This window comes from Pseudophryne corroboree, chromosome 5 (genome assembly GCF_028390025.1).
Source record: "Pseudophryne corroboree isolate aPseCor3 chromosome 5, aPseCor3.hap2, whole genome shotgun sequence".
In the NCBI taxonomy this organism is placed as follows: domain Eukaryota; kingdom Metazoa; phylum Chordata; class Amphibia; order Anura; family Myobatrachidae; genus Pseudophryne; species Pseudophryne corroboree.
The window spans coordinates 427,689,986-427,713,893 of NC_086448.1; positions in this window are offsets into that span (position 1 = coordinate 427,689,986).

A 23,908-nucleotide genomic window follows, 5' to 3' on the forward strand; every position below is an offset into this window, starting at 1 on the left:
CAGCAGACAGAGAGCACCCCTTTTTCAGATACAGCACACAGAACACCCCTTTTTCAGATAAAGCTGACAGAGAGAGAGAGCACCCCTTTCAGATACAGCAGACAGAGAAAGCACCCCTTTCAGATGCAGCTGACAGAGAGAGCACCCCTTTCAGATACAGCTGACAGAGAGAGAGAGCACCCCTTTCAGATACAGCTGACAGAGAGAGAGAGCACCCCTTTCAGATACAGCTGACAGAGAGCACTCAATTTTTAGATACAGCAGACAGAGAGCACCCCTTTTTTAGGTACAGCACACAGGGCACGCCCACCCGCCAAACACCACGCCAAGCCACCCAATACTGAGACGGAAACGTCCATCCAGTACACTCTCCAATGCCGGAGTGAGGATGTTTCTGATGCACAGGGACTGATATAGAATCCGACAGCAGGATGATCATACCTCCCAACTGTCCCGATTTTCATGGTACAGTCCCGTTTTTTGGGACTGTCCTGCTTTCTCACCCATGAGCCGCAGTGTCCCGTGGTTGGAGGGGGAAGTTGAGAGGCTCCTGTCACTCAATGGCTGCTCTGCTTAGTGCAGAGCAGCGCAGCGGTGAATAGATGTGTGCGCATGTGCACAGCATCTATTCACAGAAGACAGATGGACTGGGGCATGCCAGAAGCTCTCAGAGCGCTGACCATGCCCCCACAGTTACAAAATTGGGAGGCATGGCTCACGATCGCAGCATGCCCGCAGAGTCACGCCCCCATTCTATAGACCCTGCTCGTTTTTGGGGCTACAGGAGTCCCTATTTCCAAATTCCTGATGTTGGGAGGTATGGATGATGACGTTTTGCCTCAATTACATAATTGAGGCGGGTGGGAAAACCCAAACCGGGCTCGGATCGCAAAGTTCAGGGGGTTCGGTTCCCGCTCATCTCTAATGATAATATTTTATCTCCTCTAAATTGCTGGATGCATGTTCAGTGAATTGTTGCTCTTTTTAAAAGAAACAATATAATCTGGTGCTCTAATTAAAAATATTTTCTTTATTTTATATTTATAATTATATTATATTTATAATATACAGTATATTTAATTTATATTTATAATCATATTATATTTATATTACTTAAAATATATAATTTATATTATAAAAATTATTGCCCTTTTAAAGAAAATAAAAATTTGAGATATTTGGTTTGGTTCTCCAAAAATCTGAATCCACCCACATTTTGTGGCTCTGAACCGAACAAAAACCCAGTACGGATCAACCGAGAAATTGGATGGATGGGAATGAGCCACCATCAATTTAAGATGCATAAACACGCCCTAAACAAATACAGTTCACAAAAAGTAAAGACGTGCACGACACATTACCTGATAATGGAAGATCCATACAGTTTCTTAGCAGGGTACCTAACATAGGTTCTGTGGCTGTCATAAATCCTGTGCTTGAACAAAGAGTTCTGTAGTAAAAACTGGTCCAGATAATGAAAGATATGTACAGTCAGCGTATTCCAAATTCGTAAGAGATGCAATATATGATATGCTTGATGCATTTCGCTGAGGTACCAACACCCAGCTTCCTCAAAAGCAAGTGTGTGAATGTTTAAAGCATGAGTGATTTCAGTGCCCAGAATAGGGTTACCACCTCATCCCTTTAATTCTGGACACATATTAATTACACAGGTCCTGTGGCTGATTGAAACCAGGTGAAATGGAATCTTGAAGTCAGCCAGCCACAGAACCTGTGTAATTAATATGTGTCCAGAATTAAAAGGATGAGGTGGTAACCCAAACCCAGAACTTAATTGGGAAACATGTTAAAGATATGTCAGGGGCGTCACTGCCCCTGGTGACACCAGTGCAGTAGGCTGTGAAACAGGGGCATGGCCTAGCATGAGGGGGCATGGCCTTGCGGGCGGACCCCCGTTTTCGGCACTCTACGGGATTAAGAAGATGTTGGCTGCTCCCCGGACAGTGCCTCTATGCCTCATACATGCCCACTCTGTCCCCCCCCCCGTCCCACCTCTCCCCCTCCTAAGCCTGCAGCCTGGGGCTCCTGACACTGTGAGTCTCTCACCTGTGTCCGGTCTGCATGTGAGTGCAGGGGCACTGCCGGTGTCTGACTCTCACACCGCTGGTGAAGCAGCGCAGGTCTTTCGCGCAGCTGTAGTATGGCTGACCGACGGTCAGGAGACCGCTGGTCAGCATACCGAACCCAGGATCCTGGCAGCATACTGACGCCGGGATCCCGGCGGGGAGGAGCGAGTGCAGCAAGCCCCTTGCGGGCTCGCTGCGGTCGCCACGCTGCGGGCTTGGTGGTGACCTGTGGTCGCCACAGGTTCTATTCCCACTCTATGTGTGTCGTGGACTCCCATGAGTAGAAATAGTCCCTGTTGGTCGGCATGCTGACCATCGGGATAGTGAGGTGGCGGGATGCTGGTAAATGTCATGTGACCGTCAGTCTCCCGACCGCTGGTCACATGAATACCACCCTCTTGCACACAGGCCAAATGCGGAATGCAGTGCCGGCTCCTACACAGGGACAGGAGCCAGGTGCTGCACGTATTGTTACAGTGTAGCACCCGGCTCCTGTCACTGAGCAGGAGCCAGCATTTTGGTGTCACCCCTCGGCGGGTGACACCCGGGTGTGGGCCGCACCCCCCGCACCCACGTTGTGATGCCACTGAGATATGTATAATGGCATGTACTTAAGCAGTACAATTAGTATACAAAAATACTGAGAGGAGACAATCTTATTTATAAAACAAAATGAGATAAGGTTGTACACATATGATAAACATTTTTCAGTAATAATAAAATATAACCTCACCAGTTTAAAGATCGGATCATGGAGACAACAGTGACTTGACTGGGTCTCCAGTTCAAAAGGGTTTATGGAAAATCCATATGTATAGTATGTATAAGTCTGTGGGTGCGTCTTTTGCTAGAGGTGTAGAAAAATCCTCTAGTACTATCAGATTGCCATACTGAAAATTACTGGTTGAATTAAAGTAAGTGACTTTGCTTGTCTTATGAGTGGAAGCACTTGTCAGTCAGTGTATGTAATGTGCCTGATAGATCCAAAGATATGTCTTTAGCTGAAGGTACTGTAAAGAGAACTTCCCTGGCATCAGGTTACATTAGTGACTGTGACACCTTGTAACGTGACATGTAACGTGAGCTGGAACTCTGCATAGCCTTATACGGGTAAAGCTAGCGTCATACAATCTTTTGTATAGTTATAGCAATAATATTGAATGACAGAATAAAAAAACGTATTTCTACATTTAATAAGAATAAACAAAGAAATTCCTAAATAGAACTATATTATAGGTACGGTAGGGTAAACTAATGTTATGAACTATGGGTAATATTAAAATAAGGAAATACTGTACATACGATTTGCCGGCACTCGGGACGCTGGCGGTCACATGACCGACTGCAGCATCCCAACACTGAAGATGAATTTCTACCCCTACCCTACGCTAACCCTAAGTGAGTTGCAGATAGGGCTACCACCCTGGGGGTGGCGGCTTCAGCTAACCCCAGCGGCTGGCGGCTAATGCTACCCTGCCCACCAGTGCGTACCCTTAACCCCCTTAATGCCTAACACTCCCCCTCCCAGGCCCTAACCCTAAGGCTGAACCCCAATGCTCACTTTTGGGATGCCATCTGTTGGTGATCCGCCACTGGTCTCCTGAGTGGTGTCGGTATTGCGGCGTTGGTCACATGACCACCGGCATCCCGACTGGTGGGATGCTGAATGCATCCCATAATAAGGACCTTAAGGTAGTGTGACAATGCTATTGTCATGAAAAATAGTACTACACAATATTATAAACATTTCAAAAGTGAAATTTAATATAGACAAAGCTTTAGGATATTGGCTTTCAACATTAATCACAAAAAGAGATAGGAAAAGATGAATAAATGAATACAGTTGTAAAGATTAATCTAAAACCTACTGATTGAATTATGGGGAACCTATCTCTTCTGTCAGGGGGATCAGATATATAATACCTTTTCATACTGTACATATGTTTAATTTATGAAATTCAATCCATCCATCCGAATGACGTGTATTTAACTGAAACATTCAACAAACCTCCTGACTGCATACATTTCTAAAACTGTCATCACCTCTATACATAGGCACTAGATACAGATGTAGCCACACTCATCCATTCTGCGACTGGCTACGGGAGGGACCCATTTGGAGTGATGCTTACGCATGCCGCTGTGTGCGTGCATCAAATTTGCACCCGTGATCTTAGGCTTTCTATGGACTCAATCACAGGTATGACTAGCCGCAGCTCGTCTTACTAAGTTGCACCCACGGCAAGTGTGTTCGTGCGGCCATGCTGCAGGATGGATAAGCGTGGCTAGTGCTACACATCTGTATGTGTTCTATAACTATTATGCTTAGGCATATGGGATCTCCCTTGTGGGTCTTGGCAAAGTAGCTTGAAACAATATGAATCAGAACATGGTTCAGAATACTGCAATGGTGCTCCTTGTACATCCTATGTAACACTGACCCTCCACAGTCACAAGTGAGTAGATATATAATTTAGTTCAAACTTGATGTTATAAACCTTTTTAGTTGATTGTAAAGCAATCAACATTGTGTTTCTTGACATATAGTTACACATATTTCATCCTGTTTTTCCATACCTACTCTATGGACTTTGCAGCACACTTGGTCTTTTATGGCTTTTACAAGGATGATCTGTCTATTATTTGTGATGGGAATCTTTTCATGGCCCAACAGTTTGTTTCATCTTTTAAATGTATCCTTCACTTTCATCTATAATGGAAATCACATAGACTTCCTGGACATGATCCTGGAGGCAATGTGCTCAACTATTCAAACTTAACCCTAGGTACATTAAACTAGAGATGAGATGAGTGGTTTGGATTCCTTGGAATCTGGACATCTCAGAACAGTGGGGATCTGAGTCCACCCACGTCAAGGCAGAATGTCATCCTCCCGTTGTCGGATTCTATATAAGGCGCCGTGGGCGGGACTTGGCTCCATTTCAGTCTAATGAAAGCTGCAATTTGCTGCACTGTACTCTGCTGTAGTGGCTGTGCTATGTACAGACTAACAAGTGACTGTGCTGTATACTGACTGTGTATGGGGGCACACTGCATGCTGATGCAAGGTAGGCTATACTCTGCTATACTGCTGTGTCTAGACTCACAAGTGGCAATGCTGTATAGTCACTGTGGATTGGGGGCATGCTTCATGCTGCTGTATGCTGCGCTATACGCTACTATACTGTCTGTGCTGTGTTCAGAGTCTCACAAGTGGCTTTGGTGTATAGTGACTGTGTATAGGGGCCACGCTGCTGTGTGCTGTGCTATACTCTGCTGTAAATTATACTGTTTGGTGCGCTTTACCCTTGTGTGCTTTGTTCACGTACATTAATAAGCCCAGTTTTCCATGCAGTTCAAACCAAGCTGCAAGTTAAAAAACAGAAAAATAAAAATACATTTTTCTATTGTTTGTACTGGTTGCTGTACTTCACATGCATCTATAAGTCCTGTGATCCATGCAGTTTGAACTGAGCTGCAAGTTTAAAAAATAAAAATATATACAAGATCTATTGTTTGCACTGTTCTGTGCACTGTACTCCAGTACGCTGTAACAATGTTTCATATATGTGCTATAAACTGCCGTGTGCTTGTGCCGCTGCTCTGTCGCTTAGTAACCAGCCAGATTGCTGCAGCCATTGGCGAATATTGGTGAAATCAATATTGTCAGCTGTCAATGGCGACGGCCATTGCCAGGCAGCAGCCAGAACAAAGAAGAAAGTGATCGCTAGCATGATCGCAAGAAGATTGACAGGGCGGAGGTGTTCAGGGGCATCTACTCACCGTTTTCCAGGCGTGGAGATCCGAACGCAGGCAGGTCCAGGCATTTGGAGGGCGGATGTCTGATGTCAATCCCGGGACCTTCGTCGCTGGATCCGTCACACAGGGTAAGTAACTCATACCCTGGTCTTGTTTTGCAAGAAACTTGTTTAACATAGCAGGGCATCACAAGCGATCGAAGCCCTGCTATGCTAAAATACACTCCCCCATAGGCGGCGTCAAGTTGATTGCACGAGCAGCAAAAAGTTGCTACGTGCGATCAACTTGGAATGAGGACCCATGACAGACCTTGGAAATGAAACATCTCCAAATGTCAATTAATACATATCTGTAGAAACTGTGGCCAAATTGTACCTTTAGTTACTAGGATGAGGATAAAATCAATTCCTTTAGAACTTGAAGGTGAGGTACCCAGAACAACATTAACAGAAAGCCTTTAATGATGTATTAGAACTCGATTGGTCTTCTTTAATTTAAATCAAGTTGAAACTTCCATCAGGGCAGCAAAATTCTAATACTCAGTAGCCAGGAATCTAGCTTTTATTTCTAAATATACTGTATCTGTTTTAATAAAATTTGTATCTCATTAGCCATAGAAATGATCGTATTCTAAGACATGACATTATTCTAAAGATATCCTTACTGATAAACCACTAAGTGCTAGCTAATAAAGTTGCAAGGTTAATATGTTTAACTAGGGATAGTGCTAGAGTACACTTTAAAGCAATATTGTAAAACATCATTATGTACACATTAAAAGTAAATAAGAATTGGGAAGGGTAATTTAAATGGGCTATTTTTGCATTCATAATTGCACACTTGTGGTTGTCCAAAGATGGGAAATATTTGTGTAACGTGGGTATCTAATTGTCAAAATCATAGGTAAAACATATATAAGTTAATCCACAGGGCATGTTGACATATACCTAGCAATGCATGGCATCCATATATTAGACAGTTAGAGCCATAAGCTACTGAAATAACTTTATAAGTGATATCATAGTGGACATAGTCTCCATAAGAACAGTTGCCATATAAAATATTTGTATATTCTAAAAAGTATGGGCAAAGTTGCATCGCATACAGTATAATATACGTATGAATCTCAGGGATTGTTCAGTTTGATATTTGCATGGGGATCTAAGACAGTACAATAATAGGATTTTAATTACCTACCGATAAACCCTTTTCTCGAGGTCCGTAGAGGATGCTGGGGTCCACATTAGTACCATGGGGTAAAGAAGGGTCCACTAGGAGCCATGGGCACTTTAAGAAATTGATAGTGTGGGCTGGCTCCTTCCTCTATACCCCTCCTACCAGACTCAGTCTAGGAAATTGTGCCCGAGGAGACAGACATACTTTGAGAGAAGGATATAAAAGGATAGTGGTGAGATCCTGAACCAGCACAAACTAGAGGAAAACCAAGCTAACCAAACTTTAAACCAGGAACAGAAACCGCTGAACCAACAATACTTAACCAAGTAACAGTGCAGGAAGAATCGAAGCACTGGGTGGGCGCCCAGTATCCTCTACGGACTACAAGAAAGGATTTACCGGTAGGTAATTAAAATCCTATTTTCTCTTACGTCCTAGAGGATACTGGGGTCCACATTAGTACCATGGGGATGTACCAAAGCTCCCAAACCGGGTGGGAGAGTGCTGAGGTTCCTGCAGAATTGATTGACCAAACTGAAGGTCCTCAGAGGCCAAAGTATCGAACTTGGAGAACTTAGCAAACGTGTTCGAACCTGACCAAGTATCTGCTCGGCAGAGCTGTAAAGCTGCGACACCCCGGGCAGCCACCCAGGAAGAACCCACTGATCTAGTAGAGTCCTGTACAGATTTTGGACATGGCAAACCTGCCGTGGAATAAGCATGCTGGATAGAAAGCCTGATCCAGCGTGCAATTGTCTGCTTTGAAGCAGGACACTCAATTATATTGGGATCATAGAGAACAAACAGCGAGTCCAATTTTCTGTGACGAGCTGTCGGCTTCACATAGATTTTCAAAGCCCTCACAACATCCAAGGTCTTTGAAGTAGCAGAGGTGTCGGTAACCACTGGAACCACAATAAGTTGGTTGATATGAAATGCAGACACCACCTTTGGAAGAAATTGCCGACGACTTTTGTGAGACAACACCCCCAGCTCCGACACACACCTCGGAGAAGCCAAGGCCAACAGCGTGATGGTCTTCCACGTAAGAAACTTGACGTCAACGTCCTGTAAAGGCTCAACCCATTCTGATTGCAGGAACTGCAACACCACGTTGACATCCCAAGGTGCCGTAGGAGGCACAAAAGGCAGTTGGATGTGCAGAACCCCCTTCAAAAATGTCTGAACCTCAGGGAGAGAAGCCAATTGTTTCTGGAAGAAAATAGATAAAGCCGAAATCTGGACTTTTATGGAGCCCAAACGTAGGCCCACATCCACACCTGACTGCAGAAAAAGGAGAAAACATCCCAGTTGAAATTCCACCGCGGGAAAATTTCCTGTAGTCACACCAAGAGATGTTTTTTTTCAAATACGGTTGTAATGTTTAGATGTTACCTCCTTTCTGGCTTGGATCAGAGTTGGAATAACCCCACCTGGGATCCCTTTCCGGGCTAGAATTTGACGCTCACCCTCCATGCCGTCAAATGTAGCCATGGTAAGTCTTGGTAGACGAACGGCCACTGTTGGAGAAGGTCCTTGCGAAGAGGTAGAGGCCTCGGGTTCTCTAGGAGCATTTCCAGTAGATCTGCATACCAGGCCCTTCTTGGCCAGTCCGGAGCAAAGAGAATTGCTTGAACCTTTTCCCTTTTTTATTACTTTGAGAATCTTTGGGATTAATGGAAGTGGCGGAAAAAAGTACACCATCTGGTAGACCCATGGAGTCACCAAAGCATCCACTGCCACTGCTTGCGGGTTCCTCGACCTGGAACAATACCGCTTGAGCCTTTCTGTTGAGACGAGAGGCCATCATGTCGATTTGTGGCATTCCCCACCGACTTGTCAAGCACCCGAACACCTCCAGGTGAAGGCCGCACTCTCCTGGGTGGAGGTCGGGTCTGCTGAGGAAGTCTGCTTCCCAGTTGCCCACTCCCAGAATGAAGATCGCAGACAATGCCACAGCGTGTTTTTCTGCCCAGAGGAGAATCCTTGTTACCTCTGACATTGCTGCCCTGCTCTTCGTTACACCTTGATTTTTATGTATGTCACTGCTGTCACATTGTCCGACTGAACCTGAATAGCTAGATCTTGAAGAAGATGCAATGACTGTAGAGGGGCGTTGTATATGGCCCTTAGTTTCAGAATGTTGATTGGAAGAATGGCTTCCTGACTTGACCATTTTCCTTGGAACTGTTCCCCCTGGGTGATTGCTCAAAAACCTCTGAGGCGTGCGTCTGTGGTTAGCAGAATAAAATTGTGAATCCCAAACCTTCGGCCGTCGGTCAGGTAAGAAGTCTGAAGCCACCACAGAAGAGTAATCCTGGCTTTTGGTGACAGACGAATCCTCTGGTGCATGTGAAGATGCGATCTGTACCATTTGTCCAACAGATCCAGCTGGAAGGGCCTTGTGTGAAACCTTCCATACTGCAGCGCCTCATAAGCAGCTACCATCTTTCCCAGAAGGCGAATGCATAGATGCACCGATATATGGGTTTTTCTCAGAAAATCCCACACTATTGACTTGGATAACCAATGCCATTTCCAACGGAAGGAATACCTTCTGTTCCTCCACATCCAGTATCATCCCCAGGAACAGAAGCCTCTGTGTTGGTTCCAGATGAGATTTTGGTAGGTTCAGAATCCACTCGTGATCCTGGAGTAGTGGGATTGAGAGGGCAATTTTGACTAACAACCTCTCCCTGGATGGAGATTTTATCAGCAGATCGTCCAGGTACGGTATTATGTTCACACCATGTTTGCGGAGGAGAAACATAATTTCTGCCATTACCTTGGTGAACACCCTCGGTGCCGTAGAGAGGCCAAATGGCAGGGCCTGTAACTGGTAATGACAGTCCTGTAAAGCAAACCTTAGATAATCCTGATGAGGAGGCCAAATCGGAATATGAAGGTACGCATCTATGATATCCAGAGACACCAAGAATTCCCCTTCTTCCAGACCTGAGATAACCAATCTCAGAGACTCCATCTTGAACTTGAACACCCGTAAGTATGAGTTAAACAACTTGAGATTTAAAATGGGCCTTACCAAACCGTCCGGTTTCGGAACTACAAACAGGTTGGAATAATAACCCTGGTTTTGCAGTTGAAGTGGAACTGGAACAATGACCTTAGTCTGTAGCAGTTTTTGAATTGCTTCCTGTAAAGTCATACTTGCTTCTTGAGAAGCTGGTAAGCCTGATTTGAAGAATCTGTGAGGTGGGAGTTCCTGAACCTCCAGTCTGTAGCCCTGGGATATAAGATCTTTGACCCAGGGATCCTGGCATGACGTTGCCCATATGTGATTGAAGAATCTCAAACAGGCTCCCACCTGCCAGTCTTCCAGGCAGTGCGGACCACCATCATGCTGAAGGCTTAGAGGAAGCAGAACTGGGGTTCTGTTCCTGTGAGCCTGCAGCTGCTGGTTATCTTGGTTTACCTCTATTGCCTTTGAAGGCCGTAGAAGAACCTTTGGTTTTGTTTTTAAACATCGCTGTCCGAAAGGACTACAGAGTTGGAGCAGTGTAGGAGTTACTAGCTGGGGCAGCTGCGGAAGGAAGGTATGTAGACTTACCCACCGTAGTCTTGGATATCCCCTTATCCAGTTCATCTCCAAAAAGGACTTCACCTGTGAAAGGTAGGCTTTCCACGTCATTCCTGGAATCCGCGTCCGCAGTCTACTGGCGTAGCCATAAGCCCCTGCATGCTGACACTGCCATGACAGTGGTGCATGCATTGATTAAACCAATTTCCTTTATGGCCTCCACCATAAAATTAGCAGAATCCTGTATATGTTGTAGGAGTAAAATTATCTCCCCCCTGGAGAAGGAATCCAACCCGTCAATTAGATTACCTTACCCTATACTGGCTCAACTAGGACTCTAAATTTTAGCAAAGCAAATTTTGAAAAGATGAGGGTATTTTTCAGGGATAATGAATGGGAAGGTTTGTTTTTAGGAAAATATACTATGGAGAAATGGGAGGTACTAAAATTCCTACTAGCTAAAAATACTCTCAAATTTATTCCTACGAGCAGCAAAAAAAGGAATAAAAATCATAAACCGATGTGGCTTAACAAAAAGATAAACGAACTTATGGGCAGGAAAAGGAGAGCATTTAAAAAATACAAATCTGACAGGGAAGCAGAGTCATTTCAGCACTATAAGGAATGTAACAAAATGTGCAAAAAGGATATAAGAGCAGCTAAAGTAGAAACTGAAAAACTAATAGCAAAGGTAAGCAAAGCGAATCCCCAAAAAATCTTTAAATACATTAATAGCAAGAGATTAAAGAAGGAGAGTATAGGCCCTTTAAAAGACAAGTTGGGAGTCTTAAGCAAAAATGATAATGACATAGCGGACACACTAAATTAGTTTTTTTCAACGGTATTAACTAGAGAGGACCCAATTCAGGGACTAACACATAATCTCAATAATGAGAATATCCCACTGATAGGTACTTATTTAAGCGAGAAGTAGTCTGTGACCGATTAAAACATTTAAAGATTAATAAGTCACCAGGTCCCGATGGTATTCACTCAAGGGTTCTAATGGAGCTTCACTCTGAACTTGCAAAACCGCTATTTTTGATCTTTAAGGATTCAGTAATATCAGGTATGGTTCCCAAAGACTGGCGTATAGCGGAAGTAGTGCCTATATTCAAAAAGGGAAGTAAAGCTGAACCAGGTAATTATATCTACATCTATAGTGGGGAACGTATTGGAAGGTATTCTAAGAGATAGTATTCAGAAGTTCCTTGAAGTCAATAAGGTCATTAAAAGGAATCAACATGGGTTTATGAAGGACAGATCCTGTCAAACCAACTTACTTGGCTTTTATGAAACAGTAAGCGCAAACCTAGATCAGGGTAAAGAGGTGGATGTAATCTTTTTAGATTTTGCCAAAGCATTCGACACTGTACCACACATGAGACTTATCTATAAGCTACAAGAAATAGGGCTAGGAAGCACAATATGCACTTGGGTCAAAAACTGGTTAGATAATAGGGAGCAGCGCGTTGTGGTTAATGGATTTTTTTCAAATTGGATTGAAGTGCTAAGTGGTGTTCCGCAAGGCTCAGTATTAGGACCGCTATTGTTCAATATTTTCATTAACGACCTAACAGAAGGTCTAGAGAGCATGGTGTCAATTTTTGCAGATGATACCAAATTGTGTAAAGTTATAAATGCGGAGGGGGATGCTGAGTCGCTTCAGAATGACTTAGTTAAATTAGAAGCTTGGGCAGCGAAATGGAGAATGTGCTTCAATACAGACACGTGTAAGGTAATGCATTGTGGTAACAAGAACAAAAATAACACCTACCTACTAAATGGGGTAAAATTAGGGGATTCTGTACTGGAAAAGGACTTAGGTGTCCTCATAGATAGCAAACTAAGCAGTAGTACCCAAAGTAGGACTGCAGCAAAGAAGGCTAATAAGATATTAGCATGCATAAAATGGGGAATTGATGCTAGGGACGAGAGGGTATCCGGACTCCAGGTCGATAACAAAAAGGTCGACACACCTTAGGTTGACACCAATTGGTCAACACACCTTAGGTCGACATGGACAAAAGGTCGACATGGACAAAAGGTCAACAGGAACAAGGTCGACATGGAAAAAGGTCGATATGAGTTTTTCACAATTTTTTTCTTTTTTGGAACCTTTTCATACTTAACGATCCACGTGGACTATGATTGGAATGGTAATCTGTGCCGAGCGAAGTGAAGGCACCATGGCCGAAGCATTGCGAGCGAAGCGAGCCATGCGAGGGGACGTGGTGCACTAACTGGGGTTCCCAGTCACTCTATGAAGAAAACGACACCAAAAAAACATAAAAAAACTAATGTCGACCTTTTTGTAAGTCGACCTTGTTCCTGTCGACCTTTTGTCCATTTAGACCTTTTGTCCATGTCGACCTTATGTGTGTCAACCAGTTGGCATCGACCTAAAGTGTGTTGACCTTTTTGTTGTCGACCTGGAGTCCCAGACCCGACGAGAGTATTATACTCCCGTTACATAAATCACTTGTGAGGCCACACCTTGAATACTGTGTACAATTCTGGGCACCTTACTACAAAAATGATATCATGGAGCTAGAAAAGGTTCAGAGGCAGGGGACCAAACTAATTAAGGGTATGGAGACGCTGGAATACTAGGAAAGGCTTGCAAGACTAGGCATGTTTACACTGGAAAAGAGGAGATTAAGAGGGGACATGATCAACATTTACAAATATATAAGGGGACAATATACAGATCTTGCTCAGGACCTGTTTTTAGTTAGATCAACACAGAGAACTCGTGGACACTCGCTCAGGTTAGAGGAGAGGAGATTCCGCACAATACGGTGTAAAGGCTTTTTTTCGGTAAGGACGATACGTGTTTGGAATTCCCTGCCTGAGGGAGTTGTAATGGCCAACTCAGTCAACACCTTTAACAATGGGTTAGATAAATTCCTAATGGATAAGGATATCCAGGGTTACCGGGCATAGTCACGCACTATGGTTATTATAAAAAGAGGGTTAAAACGTAAAGGCAGTCATCAACTTCAGTCAACATTTTATACAAAATAATCATGCATAGGAGACCACAAATAGGTTGAACTCGATGGACAATTGTCTTTTTTCAACCTTAGCTACTATGTTACTATGTTACTTTACAATTGCCTGAGAGATCCATGCACAAGCTATAGTGGGTCTCTGGGCCACCCCCGCAGCTGTGTACAGAGATTTGAGAGTGGTCTCAATCTTGCGGTCTGCAGCATCCTTCAAGGAAGCTGTCCCAGGAACAGGTAAAACTAACTTACAAAACCAATGCTTCAACTATCGGTGGGTTTTTCCATTTTTTCCTATCATCCTGAGGGAACGGGAAGGATGTGAGTAACCGTTTTGGGACCTGAAACTTCTTCTCAGGATTTACTCAAGTTGCTTCAACTAGGGAATTCATTCCTTAGATGCAGGGAAAGTAGCTGAGAATTTCTTTTTCACATTAAAATAAGATTGCTCCTCGTCCTCTGACACCTTATCAGGAATATGCAGTACCTCTCTAATAGCTTCTATGAGGGCCTTTATTCCCTGTGACAAAGCTGCATCCACCCCTCCCGAGTCCACCTCACCCTCCTCTGGGTCTGATACATCATCATCATCGGTATCAGCCTGCATGATTTGGGCCAGAGTACACTTCTGTGGACAAATGGCAGGGGTGTGAGATACTGGAATGACCAATGAATCTCTATTCATCAGGTCATCAAAAGATTGCCTTAAGTATTGCGTCTCCTCATTTTGGGATAATTTATTGGGAAATATTTGAAATCATCCCTTTTAATGAATCTAACCATACTGGTTCAGATCCACTAGCCTGAGAATGTGTACTATCCTGAGTACACGGCAGTGATCCCCCAGATTGAGAAAAACACTCTGCTGTGCATGATACACACTCCTTAGACATAGTAAATGTGAAAGAACACACACACACTGGAATTAGGTTAAAAACACAGTTAACTCACACAGAGCCCTTCTAGAGAGACACAGAGTATAATGGAGCCAGCTACACAGTGCCCTTATAGCTAAATAACAAGATTAGCAAGGTCGCAAACTAAGTACCCTTAATAGGGCTTAGTACACCAAATATTGATCCCCGCCCTGCTATGACCCCCTGGTACCGCTGAGGTGTTGTGGAGTCCTTGTGGAGGAGCTGCGCTTCCCTGTCAGTCTGCCTGTGTATAGCTGCAGAGGGAAAATGTCACTGGTGAGCTGATGGATCCACTCAGAGTGAAGCCCCGCCCACTTAATGGCATGCAGTCTTTCCGTTTTTTTATACTGGCTGAGGTAATTATTCTGTTCTACAGTGGGTTAAAAGCCCTGTAGTGCACTGCCAGTGTGGGTATCAGTAGTGGCTTCAGCTCGCCCCTCACAACGGTCACTACAGTTTCTCTGAAGCCTGGAGCGCAGCGTGCATGTCAGCACTACGCTCCTACCCTTGTGCCGCCATTACAGCCGGTAACCTGCTAACCAGGATGCCGGCACCTACTCACCACTCTTCTAACTTCTGGCTCTGACAGGGGTGGCGGCGTGCTGCGGGTCTGTATGCTCGCCATGGTGGGGCTTGCAAATAGGACCCTCAGGAGCTCAGTGTCCTGTCAGTGGGGAATGGGACCATTAACCCTAGGGAGGTTGGCCCATACCGTCCCCCTAAGTACCACGAAGCAGGCAGTCTGGTGCCAGCCAGACCTGCCTGAAAACAATAAACAAGAAAATAAATGCAGAAAACTCTTCAGGAGCTTCCCAAGAGTGACTGGCTCCTCCGGGCACATATTCTAAACTGAGTCTGGTAGGGGGGCATAGAGGGAAGCCCAATCAAATTCTTAAAGTGCCCATGGCTCCTAGTGGACCCGTCTATACCCCATGGTACTAATGTGGACCCCAGTATCCTCTAAAACGTAAGAGAAATGTATTTGTATTTGATTCTAAGTTTATATAGAAATTGTTTTCTCAAATTAAATAAATAGTAATCAAAATGCATAACAAGGTGATTAAAGAAAATACTATGCGTAAAACATCATGTAATAGCTGTTTGTTTGTAGAGTGTCTAAATGCGTTTTGACAAATGGAGGAGGAAGGCAAGGTCAAACAATCAGACATCAAAGTATAAGGATTGTGACAAATGCAAAGCAGGAACAATGGGCTACATCTTGGGCTCCAGAAAACAGCCTGCTGCTAGCCAGCACCCCAATTAAGTTGATTTTACTGATTAAGTAGCTCGATCGGTACCCAAACAAGAAAGTAGCTGCATTCTTGTTGAAAGGTTGGAAGTTTTTCAGTGCAACTTCCAGTCGTCTATTTATGGAGAGGTGTGGAACAGGTCACCTAGGAACTTCAAATGTTTTAGTTCCCTGACCAGGGAAAGGAAGTTTGACTAGGCCAAATGGCCATCCCTTTTGAATCATCTCCAATATGGGATCGGTGTATTTCAATGGTTGATATGGTTCCTAAAGAACACTAGGGAAATTTAGTTTCTTACATATCTAACTTGTCAGGCCTGTCAGGAAATTATTCCATTGGTGACATCCAGTTTAGAGTAACCCTTTTCAGGTGCACTCTAATTGGTTTAATACTATGGGCTGTGAGCATTAATGGCCAAGCAAAACAAGAAGTCTGCATTCCGGTTTCTACCACTGCACTGCTCTTCCTTCCTAGGTTTACAGGTCACTGGCGGATATACATTGATAAGAGAATGCCTATGGGGGATGCACAATTTTATGCACCTTCTTTGAGGCATTCAGCACTTTTCTACATTAGGCAATCCAAGCAGGGACTGGCCATAATTGGGTAGTGCACCACCTAGATGATTTACTATTCATAGAGTTGTGAGAAAGTGGCAAATTATACTTACCAATAATTTTGTTTCTTCAAGATACTCCATGGCAGCCATTACTCTGGGTTTGCATCCCATTCTCCTAAGTCTAGACAGGAAGTATTTTCATAATAGGCACCGCACACTCCAATGAAAAAACACATACTGAAGTGGGAACTGTAGGCTGCCATGGAGTATCTTGAAGAAATGAAATTATCGGTAAGTATAATTTGCAACTTTCTTCTGCATTACTCCATGGCAGCCATTACTCTGGGATATACCAAAGCATCCATACCAGGTGGGAAAAATAAAATAAAATACATGAACCGTCTGATGCATAAAGTGATAATTTATGACACTGCTTCTGTAAGTACAGCTTTCCCAAGTGGGCATCAGAAACTTCCAGCTCATAATGTCTGGAGAACGTATGAATGGACGACCATGTAGCTGCCGCAGTGGCGGAACAAGCAAGCGGTGGGCCCAGGTGCGACAAAATGCTTTGCCCCCCCCCCCATCCAAGTCCACCCCAGGGGCAGTGCGCGCCGTAGGCGCGCGCAAAAATACATAGTGGCGTGGCTTCGTGGGGAAGGGGTGTGGCCACAAAATAATACCAACACAGTAGTCTCCATTATTCAAATTACGCCGCACAGTAGCACCACTACACCAGGTAGAGACCCTTTTACACCTTACAGCGAACAGATTCCTCTTTTTACACATTACAGCAGACAGCGTGCCCTTTTTACACATAACGGCAGACCGCGTGCCCTTGTTACACATTACGGCAGACAGCGTGCCCTTTTTTCACATTACAGCAGACAGCGTGCCCTTGTTACACATAGCGGCAGACAGCGTGCCCTTTTTACACATTACGGCAGACAGCGTGCCCTTGTTACACATTACGGCAGACCGCGTGCCCTTGTTACACATTACGGCAGACAGCGTGCCCTTGTTACACATTACGGCAGACAGCGTGCCCTTGTTACACATTACGGCAGACAGCGTCCCCATTTTTACACATTACGGCAGACAGCGTGCCCTTGTTACACATTACGGCAGACAGCGTCCCCATTTTTACACATTACGGCAGACAGCGTGCCCTTGTTACACATTACGGCAGACAGCGTCCCCATTTTTACACATTACGGCAGGCAGATTCCCCATTTTTACACATAGCAGCAGGCAGATTCCCCATTTTTACACATAGCGTCAGGCAGTCCCCCTGTTTTACACATAGCGTCAGGCAGTCCCCCTTTTTTACACATTACGGCAGGCAGATTCCCCTTTTTACACATTGCGTCGGGCAGATTACCCCTTTTTACACATAGCGGCAGGCAGTCCCCCATTTTTACACATTGCGGCAGGCTGATTCCCCCTTTTTACACATTGCGGCAGGCAGTCCCCCCTTTTTACACATTGCGGCAGGTAGTCCCCCCTTTTTACACATTGCGGCAGGCAGTCCCCCCTTTTTACACATTGCTGCAGGCAGTCCCCCCTTTTTACACATTGCTGCAGGCAGTCCCCCCTTTTTACACATTGCGGCAGGTATACCCCCCTTTTTACACATTGCGGCAGGTAGTCCCCCATTTTTACACAGTGCGGCAGGTAGTCCCCCATTTTTACACAGTGCGGCAGGTAGTCCCCCATTTTTACACATTGCGGCAGGCAGGCACAAGAAAGAAGGAAAGAAGGAAAGAAAGAAGGAAAGAAGGAAAGAAGGAAAGAAAGAAAGAAAGAAAGAAAGAAAGAAAGAAAGAAAGAAGGAAAGAAGGAAAGAAAGAAAGAAAGAAAGAAAGAAAGAAAGAAAGAAAGAAAGAAAGAAAGAAAGAAAGAAAGAAAGAAAGAAAGAAAGAAAGAAAGAAGAATTATACTTACCCTCTCCGCTGGCTCAGGCTCCTCGGTGCAGCGTCAGAGACGATTCCCGGGCTGGAGAGAAGGAGGAGGAGGGAGGCTGAGAAGGGAGCCGCAGCAGCGCTGTGTTACTGGTGGAGGCGCTGCTGCTGCTGCCCCTCTGCTTCCCTATAGGCTGTTCTCGGAAGACAGCCTATAGGGAAGCAGAGGGGCAGCAGCAGCAGCGCCTCCACCAGTAACAAAGCGCTGCTGCGGCTCCCTTCTCAGCCTCCCTCCTCCTCCTTCCCCCGTCTGTAGTACCGCTGCTCCTCTCCTCTCCTCTCTTCGCCGGGCGGCTGTGCGCTGCGGGCAGCGGTTGCCCGCAGCGCACAGCGGCATGTAATGAGTCAGTTTGACTCATTACATGCTTGGGCCCCTGGACAGAGGCGGGCCCCAGTGCAGTGCACTGCCTGCACTGCCGGTAGTTCCGCCTCTGAGCTGCCGCACATATATTCTTCAGTGACACCTGAGCCTTCCTTGCCCAAGATGTAGTGACAGCCCTAATTGAGTGTGCCTTAATGTGTTCAGGAACTGGACGACCGCTTTTCTCGTAGACAAACAAAATCAACTCTCTAATCCACCTTGAAATGGTCATTTTGGACGGCATTTCGCCTTTCTTCACTCCAGAATGCAAAACAAATAGATTCTTTGCTTTGCGGATTCCCTTTACCCTTTCTAGGTATATGGAAACTGCCCGCAATACATCCAGTGTATGCAACCTTTCTTTATCATTATTTGTAGGATGTGGAAAGAAAGATGGCAAAACAATTTCTTGGTTCATATGAAAAGATGAAACAACCTTAGGCAGAAACTCTGGATTATTTCTTAGCACCACTTTATCTGGTAAGATATTTAAATAGGGCTTTTCCACCCATAGAGCTTGTAATTCACCAACTCTCTTTGCGGAGTTTATTGCTGTAAGAAAAACCACTTTCCAGGTTAATAATTTCAAAGTGATCTCCTGTAGAGGTTCGAATGGAGGAAACATTAATGCATTGAGAACAAGATTCAGGTCCCATGGAGGCAGTACTGACCTGATCCTGGGACGTTCTCTCTTAATAGCTTAACAAAACCTTTTTATTAGCTTATCCTCCGACAACTTCTTATCCAACAGGACGCTCAGGGCTGATATGTGTACCTTGACTGTTGAAACTGCTAGCCCTTTTTCAAACCCTTCACTTAGGAATTGTATTATTTTCGGGATTTCAACTCTGGAAATAGCAAAGTCCTGCTGGGATCATACAATAAACTTCTTCCACACCCTGTAGTCGGAGTTTGAGGAAACTTTCTTTCTTGCCTTCATAAGCAAATGGACTTGATCTGAGAGATGTTTACTTCTTAGAATTGACTGCTCAACTTCCATACCATCAAACGAAGACTCTGTAAGTTCGGGTAATATACTGGACCCTGCTGAAGTAACCCCGGTTTTATTGGCAATGCCCAAGGACCCTGAACTGCCATCCTCAACACCGTTGGGAAGCATGCCCTCTTCAGCCAAAGGGGTAGGACTACTATTACCACTGCCTTCTCTTCCCTGATTTACACATAACTCAGGTCGAAGCCCCATCTCTGGAGAATGCATCTATTCCGCTTGAGCCCGGAGTCTGGTAACATAGTATTTGAGGTTGAATAGAGGCAAATTGCCCATCGTCTTCAACCTGTTTTAAGTTGTGATGATTCTACATACTTGCTAAATAATGTTTTATGACTAGTTAGCTACTATAACTCATGTTACCCCCAGATTGACCACGTTGATATTTTAAGTATTATAATCTTGGATAGCTTTTTTATTCAGAAATTTATCCATTTCTTTTTTAAATCCAATTACAGAGTCCGCCATTACCACCTTCCCTGGCAGGGAATTCCACATCCTGATTGCCCTAACAGTGAAGAACCCTTTCCTCCGTTGCGTTTGGAACTTTCTCTCCTCCAGTCGCAGCGAGTGCCCACGTGCCCTAAACTGTGTTCTTTTAATAAATAATTCCTCTGATAACTCTTTGTGATGTCCCTTTACATATTTGAAGATATTAATAATATCTCCTCTTAAGTCTTTCCTTATAGTCCAGTCCTTCTAGGCCTTTAATCAATTTAGTAGCTCGCCTTTGAACCCTTTCGAGTTCACTGATGTCTTTTTATACAATGGTGCCCAAAACTGAACACAATATTCCAGGTGCGGACGTACCAATGCCTTATACAGCGGCATGATTACATCCGAGTCCCTTGTCTCAATTCCCTTTTTTATGCACACTAGCACCTTATTTGCCTTTTTTACTGCGTTTTGACATTGTGTACGGTTATCAAGTCTATTATCAATGAATACCCCCAAATTTTTTTCCAACTCTGTTTCCCCTAGGCATTCTCCATTTAATACGTAGGATGCATGTTTGTTTTTAGTCCCAAAATGCATAACCTTGCATTTGTCTGTATTGAACCTCATTTTCCATTTAGACGCCCAGATTTCAAGTTTAGATAGATCACTCTGCAAGGACTCCACATCCAATTCTGAATTAATTACCTTGCACAGTTTAGTATCATCTGCATAGATTGACACTGTGCTTTCCAGGCCTATTTCTAGGTCATTGATAAATATGTTGAACAGTATTGGTCCGAGTACGGACCCTTGTGGTATTCCGCTGACTACTGGGGACCAGGTTGAGGACTTCCCGTTGACCACTACTCGCTGTACCCTGCTATCCAACCAGCTGCTTATCCATGTGCAAATAGTTTTTCCTAGGCCAGTCTCCTTTAATTTGATCATCAGTCTCCTGTGAGGAACTGTATCAAAGGCTTTTGCAAAATCTAGGAATACCACATCCACTGCTTTTCCCTGATCAAGATTATTGCTCACTTCCTCGTAGAAGCTAATTAAGTTAGTCTGACATGACCTGTCCCTCACAAACCCATGCTGGTTCTTGCTAATAATCCTAGCGGACTTTAGATACTCCTGTATGACGTCCCTTAGAATTCCTTCCAATATTTTCCCCACTATAGATGTTAAACTAACTGGTCTGTAGTTTCCCGGAAGATTTTTGGATCCCTTTTTAAAAAAATGGCACTACCTCAGCTATACGCCAATCCTTCGGTACCATGCCTGATCTAATTGAACTATTGAAAATCAAATATAGGGGTCGTGCTAGTTGTGAACTTAGCTCTATTGTGATCTTAGCTCTAGAACCCTCGAGTGATTCATTAATCTTAATTTTGCTTAGTCTCTCCCGGACTACTTCTTCGCTTAAACAAGTATCTAACCATGAATCATATCTGTCACAATTGTTATGCTCTACCCCCACCATCAGTTTTTCACTGGTGAATACTGGTGAAAAGAATTTGTTCAGTATTTTTGCTTTTATTTCGTCATCATTTATCAATTCTCCTAATTCATCTTTTAATGGACCTATATTCTCCTTTTTTAACCTTTTACAGTTTATGTATTTAAAAAAACTTTTTAGGATTGGTTTTACTCTCTATAGCGATTTGCTTTTCATTTTCCATTTTAGCTGCTCTTATTGCTTTTTTGATTTTCTTATTACACTCCTTGTAATACTTGAAAGACTCCTCCTTTCCATTAGATTTAAATACTTTGAAAGCCTGCTTTTTTATCCATTTCTGCCTTAACCTTCTTGTTAAGCCACATTGGTTTGAGTTTAATATTCCTGCATTTATTGCCCATGGGAATAAAGTTATGAATATTGCTATCCAGCAACCCTTTTAAAACATCCCACATTTCCAAAGTGTTCTTGTTATTAAACAGAACCTCCCACTCTATGTCGTAAAGTGCACATCTAAGCATACTGAAATTAGCCTTCCTAAAGTTAAAAGTTTTGGTGGAACCCCTGTAGCTATGTTTCCTGAAACTGATGTCGAATGTGATCATATAGTGATCACTGTTACCCAAAGTCTCCCCAACTTTAGTGTTTGATATAATGTCCACATTATTAGTAATTACTAGATCCAGGACAGTTTTACCCCTAGTTGGGTCCTCGACTAATTGAGACAAGTAGTGAACCCTAAACATATGAGAAAAAATATTCTGTCTTTGTGTTCTGATACGTGGCCATCAGGTCTATTTGAGGATGACCATACTTTTCTACTATTTGTTGAAATATCTGTATGTTCAGCTCCCACTTTCCAGGTAACACGCCGCATCTGCTGCGATGATTTGCAATTATATTGCTTTCCCATGGAACATTCAGATTTTGTTCCGCCCAGTTTAAGATTCTTGCCACCTCTTTCCACAAGGGTCCGACTTCTGGTGCCCCCCTGTCGATTTAGGTAGGCTACGACAGTCACATTGTCTGAGAACACTCTTACATGTAACTGCTTCAATCTGGTCTGGAAATACACAATCGAATTCCATACTGCCCTCATTTCTCTCATGTTCAAAGACATGACCCTTTCTCGAATGGACCACACCCCTTGACAGGCTTGTCCTGACAGATGACCTCCCCAGCCTGCAGCTCTTGCATCTGTTGTTAACATGACGTACTGATGTTGAACCAACGAAGTAGCTCTCTGATTTAGTCCCTGATCTGTCCACTAATTCAGAGATTCTTTCATCATGTAGGTGAGCCTTATCTTGTGATCTAATGCTGTACCTATTCTGACAAACTTGATTATATTCCACTGGAGTGTTCTCATTCTCCATCTGGCCCAGGGTACAATATATCTATCGTAGAAGACAGCATCCCTAGAAGGCAAAGCCCTAGGCGGAGTGATATCTTGTCTTCTACTTGTACCAGAGATGATAGTTCCCTGATCTTCTTGCATCTGTCCTCTGACAACGCAATCTCAAATCTCTCTGAATTTATTTGGACTCCTAGATACTGAATATCCTCTCTTGGTTCTAATCTGCTCTTTTTCCAATTCACCAGCCATCCATGAGATTGAAGGATCTGAAGAGTATCTTTTACTGCCTCTTTCAGTATTGATTCTGAGTTTCTGCAGATCAATAAATCATCTAGGTAAGGCGACAATGTTATACCCCTCATTCTCATATATGCTACCAGAGCCAGAAGAACTTTCGTGAAGACTCTCGGTGATGAAGACAGGCCGAACGGGAGACAGGTGAACTGTAGGTGCTTTCCTAACCCGTGGAACCTTAGATAACTTCGGTCCTCTTTGTGAATCGGCACATGAAAGTAGGCGTCCTTTAGGTCTATCGATGCCATGAAGTCGTGCTCTCTTATTCTTAACAGTATAGTTTTCAATGTTTCCATGTGAAACCTTTTTACTACAACAATCTTGTTTAACCTTCTTAGGTCTAGAATTGCTCTGAACCCTTTTGATGTTTTTTTTTTACCAAAAACATCCTGGGATAGAAACTTTTCTTCCTTTCCAATATTGGCACTTGTTCCACAGCTTTTGAGTTGATAAGATCCTGTATAATCTCCTGAAATGCTCTGATCTCTTCTTCTACAAGTGAGACATTTCATTTCTGAAATCTTTGCCCTGTTGGTTTTCTTCTGAATTCTATCCGATATCCCTGAGATATTACTGTTAGCACCTAATTGTCCTGAGTTGAGCTTTGCCACTGATCCACAAATTTCTTTAGTCTGCCTCCAACTGGCACAGTCTCCTGAAGTGTCATATTGTCAGAATCTTCGATTACCTCTTCTGGCAGGCTGACGAAAGGACTGCATTTTTGTACCTGAAGTA